This window comes from Seriola lalandi, unplaced genomic scaffold (genome assembly GCF_002814215.2).
Source record: "Seriola lalandi dorsalis isolate HSWRI2012SDOR001 ecotype SW California unplaced genomic scaffold, Sedor1 jcf7180002054968, whole genome shotgun sequence".
Taxonomy (NCBI): domain Eukaryota; kingdom Metazoa; phylum Chordata; class Actinopteri; order Carangiformes; family Carangidae; genus Seriola; species Seriola lalandi.
This window is the reverse complement of record NW_019525519.1, coordinates 525,409-538,273: the sequence shown is the minus strand read 5'-3', so window position 1 is coordinate 538,273 and position 12,865 is coordinate 525,409.

Here is a 12,865-nt window from a genome sequence, read left to right as displayed (position 1 = left end):
AGTCAGTGACAAACCAGCTAGAGAAGCACCGATGGGATGTACCAAACGGTTTCTTGCGGCAGGGGTGGGCAGGGGCGCACCGGACTGTTCCATTAGCAGGAGAGCTGGCAGGAGGATTGGATGAGTGTGCAGCTGGTTTCCCCTCAGCAACAGGAGCTTGGCTGGAGCTCAGGGCTTACAAATTCCAGCCAGGCGAAGAGGAAGCTGCCAGAGCGTGTGTGCGTGATTGTGATTGTATCTTAATGTACATTTCAGAGAGCAGAAACCTGGAGACTGTGCACTTGCTTCACATTTCACTCACACCACTCAGACACACAAGCAAAATGATAAGCACACACAGTCTCAAGGAGGATGATGAGGAAGAAAAAACAATAGGTTAAACATGTTGTAAGAGGATCATCAATGAAATAATTAATGATTTTCTCAAAGCAAGGTTGTCAGAGAATAATATGACATGCATACACGGTGAAGAAAGAAGTGTCTTTTCTCACGGTGTGATTATGTAATACAGGAGACGAAGGGATTAATTACAAGTACAGGAAGTATACTTGATAAACTAAGAAGGAATTATATGTTGAAATGACTCAGACAAACAGTGACTTCATCTCTGCACTGAACCTGAACCCTGATAGGTGAGACAGAAACTGAAGCTTTTGATACATCTCCAGTAATATAATTATCACATATCACAACATTATTTTAACATTATTTACGTTTTATACTGCATCTGAAAACACACCCAGCAGGATCCCTTCTTACATATTGTAAACAGTGTGTGTTGTCTAATCGTTGTCCCATTTTTGTTATGCGGCAGTTGAAGAGAGAATGCACCTGGGGGTGTTTAATCTCTCTGGCACCCGAGGAGAGGCTTTCATGTGGGTTTAATTAGCTTCTTTAACAACCAACACAGGGTAGGACTGGCTGCGAGCCAAACTTTAATCTTCGTCAACTCTAAAATGATTATTACCTCTTTTCACACTGCACTTAACCCAGGCACAATTGCATTACTAAGCTGTTAACTGTTGGATAACTGTGTGATCTCAGTGGTGTGACAAGGAGCTAAATTAGCTCTGGGCCATTGGTCTATAAGGTACAATGGCACTGAGTTAGAAATATATATTGCCAAGAGTAATGTTTCTCTTTTATCATGAAATATAAAGAGCTTTCTGGATGTGCACAACTGGATTCAGCAACTGTTTTTCTTTTATGTTTCCATGTGTCAACTAGACTACCATGTGAGTCAGTGGCATTATACCATATTTGAACCCAGATTAACAATACTGGCGCAATAAAAACATGGCATGTTTGCATAAGAAAGAAAGATAATATGTTGCATGGGTATTCCCTTCAAACACTCTGCCACTGGCATGTGTGGGTAAAGCCTTCACTGCTCGGCTGTATTCTGCATTTGGCTGCGGCTGAATGAGGAGGGTGAGTATTTGTGGATGTACAGTGGTTGGTTAAATATTGCAGTGTAAACTGTGGAATTTTAGGAAACATCTCTAAGCTGCCAAAATTCATGAGTAACGGCACTGAATATTGCCAATAAAACAGTGAAAGTTGGTGGAATAGCTGAAAAAAAACTCAATATATTTGTGTATTACAAAATGTATTATGCTCTGTTGTACCAAGAAGAAGGCTGAAGATGCAGACGCAGCCCTCCGTTGATGTGTTATTAGAGCTGGCTACAAGCTCCAAGAGGATACCCAGTTCATTCCAATTAAAGCTGATCACCTAGTGTACAACACTGATTTATTAAGAGACCTGAATGCAGCATGGTAGCCTCAGAGTATTCGAATATATGTGACAGTTTTGGTGAGAGTTTGGACAGAGTTTTTTTGGTTTTCTGAGCTAGACGGTATCACATGAACTACAGTTCAGACTGTGAGCACTATGCTTAACTTGCAGCACAGCCCAGCAACATTCCTGGATGCTTGAGAAGCGGACAGGAAATTAAGAACATGTAGAGACATCTCTCTGTGCATGTGAGAGGACACACCAAGCATAAATGCACTCACTATTTATAACGTTCTACACTGTGAACGAAAGGGGGGAGGCAGTAGGGGGAGAGGAGAGAGGTAGTGGAGCAGAACTCAGCTTGATGCAGCCCAGCGGACTGACTCACCTGAACAGAAAGGGCTGAGGGGGAGGGCGGGAGGAAAGAGAGAGAAAATTAGCCTGCAGCCTCAGGAAATGGCTGGAATGAGTTTAAAAGTACAGGGAACAGAACGAATAAGGATAGAATACAAGAGTGGGAAATAATACAGGAAAATAAACAAACTAGCTGAGCTGATATACAGGAACCAAGCTGAGGCATAGATTGAAATGTCATATATTAGCAGGTTTAGAACTTAAAAGAATACATGTAAACAGATTCAGGTTGAAGATACTTGAGAAAATAGAAATGATTTGTGTAATCTGTAGCTGATTCTTGAAAACTGGTTGTAACTGGTATTTCCTAGTGAATAGAAAGTAAAGTATTACTGTATTATACTTCTCCATTTATGTTGAATCCAGGCAAGAGGCCTGCAGAAAGAGGGTCGTTTTAGCTGACGTGCTCAAGCTGTGCTTAGCCAACTGACAAATTGACCACATAGCTAAGCATGTACGCTGCGGTCTGTATGCTGGTGATGAACTCTCACGAGGAGGCAGGCAGCCATGCTGAGGTTCAGCAGTCAGCTAGTAATGACCAAAAACAACAACAACAACAACAACAACAACAAAAACAGTTGGCACATAGGCCCACCAAAAAATGTGAACATTTTTCTTGCATGGAAACGTCAGAGTTGGAAAACAGGCCGCAATTTTGTCGTGTTGTGATAGATCTGGAGAAATCAGTGCTAGACTGATGACTAAGATCTTTATGTCTCTTTTCTGACTCATAGTGAATCCACTTGCTGCTGCTGCTGCTCTCAGAAATAGAGTCATTTAAAGCCAAGTCACAGCTGAATTCTTGTAAAGATTGAAATGCAAATCTTTTAAGGGGGAGAATGTGAAAATAAGATATGAAGAATGTAGAGCACGGGGCTATTTCTTGACAACAAACTGCAAAAAATATTTCGTTCATTTTTATTTTCGAGTTTCCATTGTGGTTCAAAAATAATAAGATAACCTTCTACAAACGAGCTGAGAATTAAATAAATCAAGAATACAACAAAAGGCTTATATCATAATTTAGAGTGAGGTCAACCCAAATGAATTTTTAACTGAAAAATTTAAAAGAAAATTGCCTTGTTCTTTGCTTTCCTGCAGATTTTTATTTTCTTATTTATTTTTTGAGCAAAGGAGTGGTTGACTCATTGAATTCCTCAGGAGAAAAAGGGGGCAAGAAAATTGCCTGAGAGAAAATGCACTTTGTCCTCTAGTTATTTTATTTTTAACTTGTATCCATCCTGGCATCAGGGATGTTACTTATCGTCATGTCTTTGCAGTGCTGGGAAGTGCAGACATATCACATGGTTTAGTTTGTTTTTGTTTTTTTCTCCATCTATCTTCTGAGCCTGCTGACCACCTGATGGTTTCTTAAATGAGGCACATACGCATTACATTTCTTGTCTTGATTGACATGCAGTATTCATAGAATGCATAAAACATATTACGTTGCTAGCTGACCAAACAACATTTATGTGTGAAAGAAGAAGGCTTATCCATTTATTTACGACAGCAGTTATGTTTTGGAAGTAACACATAGTAATTATCATTATAAAGAGGAAACATTTCAATGAATATATCTGCAAAACTGAATGTATTTGCAAAATATTCTAATGACTAATGGTTTTCATTGTTATACTGAGGCTTTCACATCACATCACTGTGTGTGTGCATACGTGCGTGTGTGTGTGTGTGTGTTTTATGTTCACCAGCTAGTTGCTAACTTTGTCCTTTCATTTCACACTGTCAAACTGTTTTCACCCTGTCATTGAAACACTGTCAATATAAAAACAGAGGTTAGGGAAAGGTCAAGGCAGCCTATATAAACCTTTAATCGAAGAGGCAATGTAGCTGTCTGATCCAGAGGAAACCATCAGTGCTTGGATCTCATTTTAACCCAGCTTGGACAGTTTATAAGACAACTTGGAGCCAGCACATCCCACACACACACACACAAACACACACTCTCCTATCCTGATTAGCTACTCTGAATCTTCACACCCAGACAGACAGACCCAATGAAAATCAGTGTTTAGTGAGGTATTACTGTATCTTGACATGATAATCTTCTTTTTACTCATGAAGCACTGCAGACAGCTCATACATTATCATTGAGTGCCTTTTCTCTTTCCTTCCCCTTCTTTCTCTGTGTCACATCTACTGACACCCCCCAACCCCATCCTCAAAACACACACACGCACGATTGTACACATGCACGCACGCACGCACGCACGCACACACCACACACACACACACACACACACACACACCTCCTCTTCCTCCGCTTTCTCTAGCTGAGGTGTCTCAGTGTGAAAACCTCATTATGTTCTGCTACTGGACCTGCAAACTCGATTGGACAGAGAGCTATAACCCAGGTCTGAGCCGGTGTTGTGTGTGGAGCGCATGTGCATTCATGTCTCGTGTGTGTGTGTGTGTGTGTGTGTGTGTGTGTGAGTGTGTGTGTGTGTGTTTGTGTGTGTGTGAGTGTGTGTGTGTGTGTGTGTTTGTGTGTGAGTGTGTGTGTGTGTGCGTGTGTTTGTGTTTGTGTGTGTGTGTGTGTGCCCGCGTGTGTGCGCGTGTGTGCGTGTGTGTGTGTGTGTGTACATGTGCAGGCACCTGTATGTGTGATCAGTGGTGAATAAATCAGGCAGTGCTCCGTCAGCGTGGCAGCGTTGAGGTGGGGAAATTTTCCCCTTTTTTGAGCATTGGGTAACTGTGGCAGCAGCATGAATTGGCCGGGCTGATGGTAAGAGGCCTGCGGCCAGCTGCACATTTCACAAGGCATTAACTGGCACTTCATTCACCCTGCTTTGCTCTGGGCCTTCAGCTATTATACTTAACACATACTCTGGTTCAATAAAACCCATTCTTTGGGACCAGCGTGTCTTTTTTCATCCAGTGTGTGCATATATATATATTACTATGGGAATGATTCATTTTTCATCTCAAAAGTTTAAAAAATGTAATATAATGGAGAAGAGTCTACAACCTTATAGTCAAATCTTTTTACTGCTGTGACTGAAAAACGTAGGACAGCGGAGTGTGTTGTAAAACATGGAATTATACCATGTCTTTGTTGTAATGATTTTCTTTTAATGCTGGTAACTTCAATGTGAGATAACAGCGGCCTCTGTCCAGTCTGATCTCAGTTCTGGATGAGGCTCTCTCTCCCTGGAGTATCTCTAGGACACAGAACACACATGCTGACTGTACGCCGTTTCCAAACTTGTGATGTATTGAACAAAGAAAACTGGCTCGACGAGGAGCAGTGCAGGTTCCTCAGAGGATACGCCAACTTAAATTGGCCGGTCTCTGATGAGTAATTAGAAGGGGGGTTCAATTATGCTCAGAGATAGTGAGGAGTGTAAAACTCAGTTAACTTTGCTTTAGTGCCTCTTCCCCCTGTCTCCTGCCATGAGACAGACAAAGTGTGTGTGGCTGAACCGAGTAGCATTCTCAAACAGCCCCATTCATCATCCTCCACCGCCCTATCTTTCTGCGTCAGGGATAGCCTTGTTCACTCGGACTGCCCAACTGTGACCAGAAAAAACCCTCTTAACTAATCTGACGTTTTTGCGTCGGCCAGAGATCCTGACGGAGCAGAGAGAAACACATGAAAACACACTTCAGATGATATGCTCATAAGATATTTGCTCTCATGTATGTTGAATTTGCTGTCATTTTCACTGACTTTTTATCATCTCGCTAGACCCTACAGAAATAAATTGTTTTGTGCAACAGCAGCTGTGGGATGTTGAGCAAGCTGTACACACAGAATAATGATTCAATCCCAAGAGGACGCTTTACATCTGCAGAATATAGACGCATGTGACTGATTCTTACTTTATAAACTGCACCAGTACATCAACACCTGAATCTAAATGGAGCTGAATAATCTATAACATGTTTATAAAACAAAAGTATAATAAAGTATAATGCAAAAGTAGATTATTCGAATGTATTTAAGAATACAGAGCATTTTAAATTTGACTGAAGACCAAGTACGAAAAATACAAAACTATACGTTTTTCAAAGTCTTCCTCTTATTAATGAAATTCAGATGCATATGCAGTAAGCAGCACTCTTGCCCAAGCCCACATATTGGGATTTTGTTGCTACGTCCTTACTTGGTTGTGACTAGAAAACTTTAACATAAACGTAACTGAGATTGTGACTGTGTTAGCTCCCTACTTGCACATTCAACTAATCACTATCATTCATTTGGAGCCCAATATTGACTCTCTTTCAACTTTGCTTTTGGTCACCACCAATTCTTAGTGTACAACAGGGTTTTGGAGGTTTTCCCCTGAAAGCAGTGTCTGGAATAAGAGACTAATAAGAGAGCAGTGAGAGTGAACCCAAACCATAAAGTTGTGGGCCGGGCTGGAAATTCAAAACAATGCCTTGAAAAATGTTAAAGCTTTACAGGGCTGAGGGGAACTGCAGAGTCAGGTGATAACTTTATGTTGGTTCATCACTTCAGCAACCCCATTTCCCATGACAGATTGTTAATATAAAACTGCAACCGCTTTGACACTTCAAATTAGTCTGTGACCTGTTGACTTCACCAGACCTTTAATTTCATCCTTTGATATATTCTGCAAACCATAAACTGCAGCTGCTGTCTGCTGCAGAGCAGTTGATGGTGCTCCACGCTACTTGTGCTGTAAACAGAAAAACTAATAGATGACTTAATGACTATTTGAGCATGCAGTTTCTGTTCTCTGGCCTACAACTGACACTTAACAAGATAATTGCAGAATATTATAGTTATTTTGTCTACTCTCTTTGCTTTCTCTTCTCTCTCTAAAGCTGTGTGTGTGTTTTAAATCTTTAAAACATAATTTAAAACATAATTTTCTACTTACCTCAGGTAGCAACAGTATGTAAACTAGTGGTCTAATGATGTTTCCTCTCTTTGTTTTCAATGATTACCCATCAGGTTGTATTTCAGGTCAGAGGGAAATGTTTTGGGTTCATGTCGCGATTTTATGTGTTATGTGTTTGAGTTTAAAGTGTGTGTGTGTTTTGTGATGGTATGTGAAGGCAGCATAAAAACGGCCAGGTTTTCATATACCTAAGGAACCAATCCTGTCAACTTGCAGGGAAGGGGGAAAGCAAAATTAACCCGAAACCTTGACAGTACAGAGAGCGAGAGTTTGTGTTAGCACAACCACTAACACTGTGTAAGCCACTGCCAGTTGCAAGCTAACAAACAACATAAACAAATAAGATATGCTAACAATGCTAACCATTTTGATACCTCTGCTAGTTGCCGATTTGATGCACAATAAACTTTCACAATAAACTCCTCAACCACTAGATGCTTCCTGCCCCAGTCACCCATTGAATTTCTCATATTGTTATCTTCTCTGTTGTAACTAAAGATTTTACAGAGTAAAGTAAAAGTCAATATGTTGCTTTTAACAAAAAGAGAGAGAGAAATGCAAAATACATCTGTCTCACAACGCACCATTTTCATGACAAATGAAATGTCTCAGCACACGTCTACAGCTTCCTGGCAGACTGTGTACAACAGAATAAGACTACTGCTGCTCACGTTACTGGGAAGAAACTAATAAAGATTCATCCAAATGACAAAAAAAGTAATCCTCCATAAAACCCCTTAGTCACATCTTATTATAATCTTTTGTGTGTGTGTTCTATGTGTGTGTGGTATTTTTGTGCGTTTTTTTCTATTCTCAAATTAATATTCTAAATAGGTAAAAAATTGCATCCTATATAAGCTTGACTTGATAATACTTCTGCCCCACACTGCTCCTAATGTGTGTATGTGGGGAAAAATATAAGTATGTGTGATGAAACTATATTACACCATAACATAATATTCATATTCATTAGAATCCATTCATAGTTGTTATCTGGTGTGACATTGAAGAACCTGAGATGTGACATTCTACAACCTCTCTGAGCCACCATAACTGGTTTTGTACTTCTGATTCTCCTGGATGAGTTGAACAAAAAGCTGGTGATAATCAAATTTTCTTCTAAACTGTATTGTGTTAAAGAAGTAGAGGTTGTGTATGTCTGCATGATGGTTTGATATTGTTATTCTGGTAGCCAGAACATTTGCAGGGTGGCAATACAAACAAACATGGAGAAGCATGAATGGGGCACAGAATGGGGTGAGTCCGAACAGGAGAAGGACAAAACAATCACCCCGTACCTAAAAGAGTGGCTACTTCTGATGTGATTGAGGAAAGATGTGGTGTGGGTATGGAAAATCTGACACAGACCAGGAAAAACGCACTTTGCAAATTATGCTGACTGGTCCCCACAACAGACTCAAACACCTCTAACCTCTTTTACCACCTGTGCAAGAATCATGTCAAACACTACGGAGAGAGTCGACGGATCAGAGCCACAAAAGTACAGTCGATTGCTCAAAACAAACCCCAGACTCAGACAGAGGCTTTTCCCCGCCATACAACATATGGCAACAATCACACAGCTCTAACTGTGCACTATGTTCCCAATACCAACTAGAGGTGTTCAGTACATGTAACAACAAATCTTCAAAGTGAAGCAATTATCCTGAATCACTGCTTTTAATAATGGAATCAGTTCTTAGCAATGCAGCTCCCCTCACTGATGACTGAAGGCACCATAGTCAGCTCAGCCATGATACACAGTACATCACTCCATCATTAAAGAGATATTAAAATACTGTTAACTCTGAGCTATAACAGTATCTGTAGTGCTTGTATGGGCTTTGTACTAAACTGCAGAAAACAGCTTGGACTAGTAACATGGCCGTGTGAACGACAATGTGTTCATGTAGGCTACACTTGAAGTGCTTTTAAAAAAAGTGTACAAACTACAGTACATAGTCAGTAACTACAAATATTTGCACTGAACTGAAAGTAATTATTCAACTTTACAAAGTGATTAGTGACTTCCCTCTGACAAAGTAACTGGCTGGTGATTGTTGTCGTTGCTCTGCCTGAAGATGTCAAAAGAAAGGGAAAAAAAGGAAAAATCAATCAAACAATTAACCAATGAAAACTCTTTTTTTTCACTAGAAAATCATAATAAATGCATCTTTCATGTTAGATTATGCACTGCTATTGATGTCTTACAGCCATATTTACACTAACTTTTTGTCTCAACAAGCCAAGAAGACACAGACTCATTGCCTGACCTGATTCGTCCTCACACACAGCGAACAGCTCCTCAACTGACCAGATTGGTCCTTAAACGTCTTCTTGTTTTTTTTAAGAGAAAAAGTTTGTATTGGTGTTGACTGTGTTTGATCAGAAAAGCTGTAATTAGAGGCTGCTCTTTTAAAAAAAAAAAAAAAAAAAATGTATTGTCACTTCTGTGAGCGTTCTGCTTTTTGTCCGGCCTTACAACCTCCATGACAATACTGAGTAGTCGTTCACTGCTTCCTGGTTATTATCATTTAACCACTCATCCACTAACCGAGAGCTCTGTCTCTCTCCCAGGGAAAGTCACTGCAGCAGATTATCCTCATCCGACGCATCAGTCCTCCTCATCCTTTGCACGGCTCCTTCTCCATTCAGCAAATGACACACTTCCCCAACTCTGTCAGGCTGCATCACTCTTTGAAGTTAATGAGTCAAAACTATCAGTCGTTTCGCCTTTAATTAGAAAACGAACGAAATGATTTTCAATTTAGACATTTTTAATTGAAGCTGTCATTTTCAATTAAGATATGACATCCTTGACAAGCCCTCTCCTCCCTCAACTCTTTATTTATTCATTTATCAGCAGCCTTCTCAAGATGTTCCACTCGTTTGCTTCCTGATCTCCTTTCTCCTCCTCTCCTCTTCTCTTGCTAGTGGGGACCCCTCTCATCAGTGGATGATGACAAAGGCCTCTCCTTTGTCAAGCACTACTGCTTCCTCTTCAGATTTTTATCATTTTATCCTCCATTATACTCATATTTTTCTCATGTTCCTTTTTGGGTTCCTTCCTCAATCCCTCTCATGCACTTTACTCTCTCTTTCCCTCACACTAAATCTCATTCTTCCTCCAGCATCCCCCCTGTCTCCTCTAAGATAAATGGTTACATTAAAAGGTTTAAAAAGATGCGTAATTAACTCTCATAGCATGGTAAATTGAGTCGATTCTATTGGCATTGTGACAAAATATGTTGGGAAATTTTTTTGGTGTGCACACAGGACTCCATTCAGTACAATACAAAATGCTAAAATGCATCACATCACATCTCATGAATGAGGAGGAAACTAACTATGCAGATTAGTTGAAATTAGATTATAGTGTCAAATTCAATTCAACTGCATCAGTTATCTGCAGTGTGACGTTCAGAAGCTGTCTTCCCGTGTCTTTCCCGTAGAACAGGCCTCTCTAAAACTGTTTTGAACCCAAGTTTTGCGAAACCTTTCCCAGAAGCTATTTCCTCAAAAAGGGAAAAAAATCCAGTTAAGAGTTTTTTCTTGCAGCAGAGACGGGTTTCATGGACTGATTAATTCAGACTTAACTATTTCCTCTGACAGATTATTTTCTGTTGCCAATAGGCCACACTCCCAAGCCATACTTTAATGAGAAATGTTAGCACAACTAATGCCACAACTAATATGTAAAACTGCTTCATGATTTTGGTATATACTTCAGATATTTTTGTGAGCTAACACACACACACACACACACACACACACACACACACACACACACACACACAAAAGAAAAACATAATTATTGGTGAGGTATCTTTGTGATTTGCGAACATTGTTTTCCTGTTCAAGATTTGGGAAAACAGATTGCGAACACGCACTTTCTGTTCATCTTCCCTGACAAATGCATGCATGCAGAGTATATCCAAGATGGCTGGATTTCAAGGCACAGTGTCAGCTTGTTTTATGAGGCTTGTGTCCTATTCAATTTATATTCCTTTTCTCATTCTCTTCAGAAATGTCTCATATAGCATTTTAAGCATCGGACTGTGAACCATGACTCTTTCATCTTGTACAGCCCGCTATAAGACACGAACCTATAATAATAGATTACGAGCGCCAAAATGTTAGAAAAAATGGAAAAAGTGCCAACATACAAGCCTGTCTACTTCAATTCTTTAAGAGGGAACGTACTACACACACCATAAAGAATGTGTGTACGGCCTTGCTCCTAACAAATCAAATAAAGCAGGAGCATTGTTGTGGCCAGCGAGGGTGCACAGAGCAGGATGACCAGAATGTAAAGACAGAGGTTGCCGATGTTCAGCACTGTTTTGCTTTTGTATCTGTTATTTTGTTGCCAATTGTTGAGCCCTAAAAGCACATCGTGTCTGGCAGGGAGTAGTGGAGCAGCTCACTAACCAATGAGGACAGCAGTATTTGTGTTTTTCTGGTTGTCAGTGGAAGCAGCAATGTATTGAATGGTGCAACTTGTTTGAGTGTTGTTGGTTAGTGTCGTACTTCACTGAAAGAACTGATATAAATATATCTATTTATATATATATACATATATAGCTCACTCTGAGCTTCAAAACCACTCTTCAGAAACCTATGGGTGACTTCACGGAGGCTACGTCCATCTTTATTTACAGTCTATGGACAGAATGCTGTTTTGAGATGAGATGTAAGGAGAGATATCGCTTTCACTTCAGTATTGATCTAATTTGTGTCTATTTTGAACATTAACTTGTTTGCCCTGATGGAACAGCGCTGCTGTACATCATAGCTAATAATCAAACTCTCCATAGATATTGTGAATGCTATTCACACTATAGAGTGTGCATCAGATTCTGACAGAATGCATTTCTTTTTTTTTTTTTTAAAGCATATTTTTTTGGGCTTTTATGCCTTTAATGGACAGCACAGTGGAGAGTGACAGGAAATGGGGAGGCAGAGAGAGGGGGAATGACATGCAGTGAAAGGCCGTCCGATGCGGGATTCGAACCAGGGCCAACTGCAGCGAGGACTGTAGCCTCTACACATGGGGCGCCTGCTTAAACCACTACGCTACACGACGCCCCGACAGAATGCATTTCTGTCAGAAATGCAACTATAAACACACCCAACAGTGATGTCACAGTGTACCGACACACAATGGAGTACACCGCCATGTCACTGCTGTAAGGTGAGCTGGAGGTCAGCAAAAACAAGATTTTCACCTGCTGTTAACTTGCTCTTTAGCTAAACATTATGGGGTTTGACTGCAAGAGTGAAAACACACTGAAACAGAACTGAAGTTTTGTGAAGTTTTGTGTATAATCTACAGTCTGTTAATGCAGTAAGACATACAGCTGCTGCGTGACCTCAGTACCATTTTCATTTTGTTCTACAGTATCAAAGTTGGTTTATATAAAATACAGTAATTATCTCTCATTATGTCTGTACCCAGGGGTCTACCACATTTCTGTGCCATAGTCATATATTTCCTTTTTTCTATTCTTTATCCTTCACACTCTTTCTTTCCTGTCTTTCCATAGTCTCTTCTTTTGTCTTAACTCTGATTCTCCTCTCATTTCTCCTCTCCTTTTGTCTTCTCCTCCTCCAAACCCGGAGGAGTGGGTGGCTGCAGCTCTTTACGGTCCATTTCCTGGTGAGGAGGCTCTTGAGTGCAGCTCGAGCCATTCTTTTCCTGCACAATGCTGTGTTCTCATTAACTCTTATCAAAGTTCATCTTGCATCCAAATGCTGTGGGCCGCTCAATACTGACTGCACTGAAAGGAGAAAATGAAAAAGACAAAGCAAGGGGTGGTGGTGGT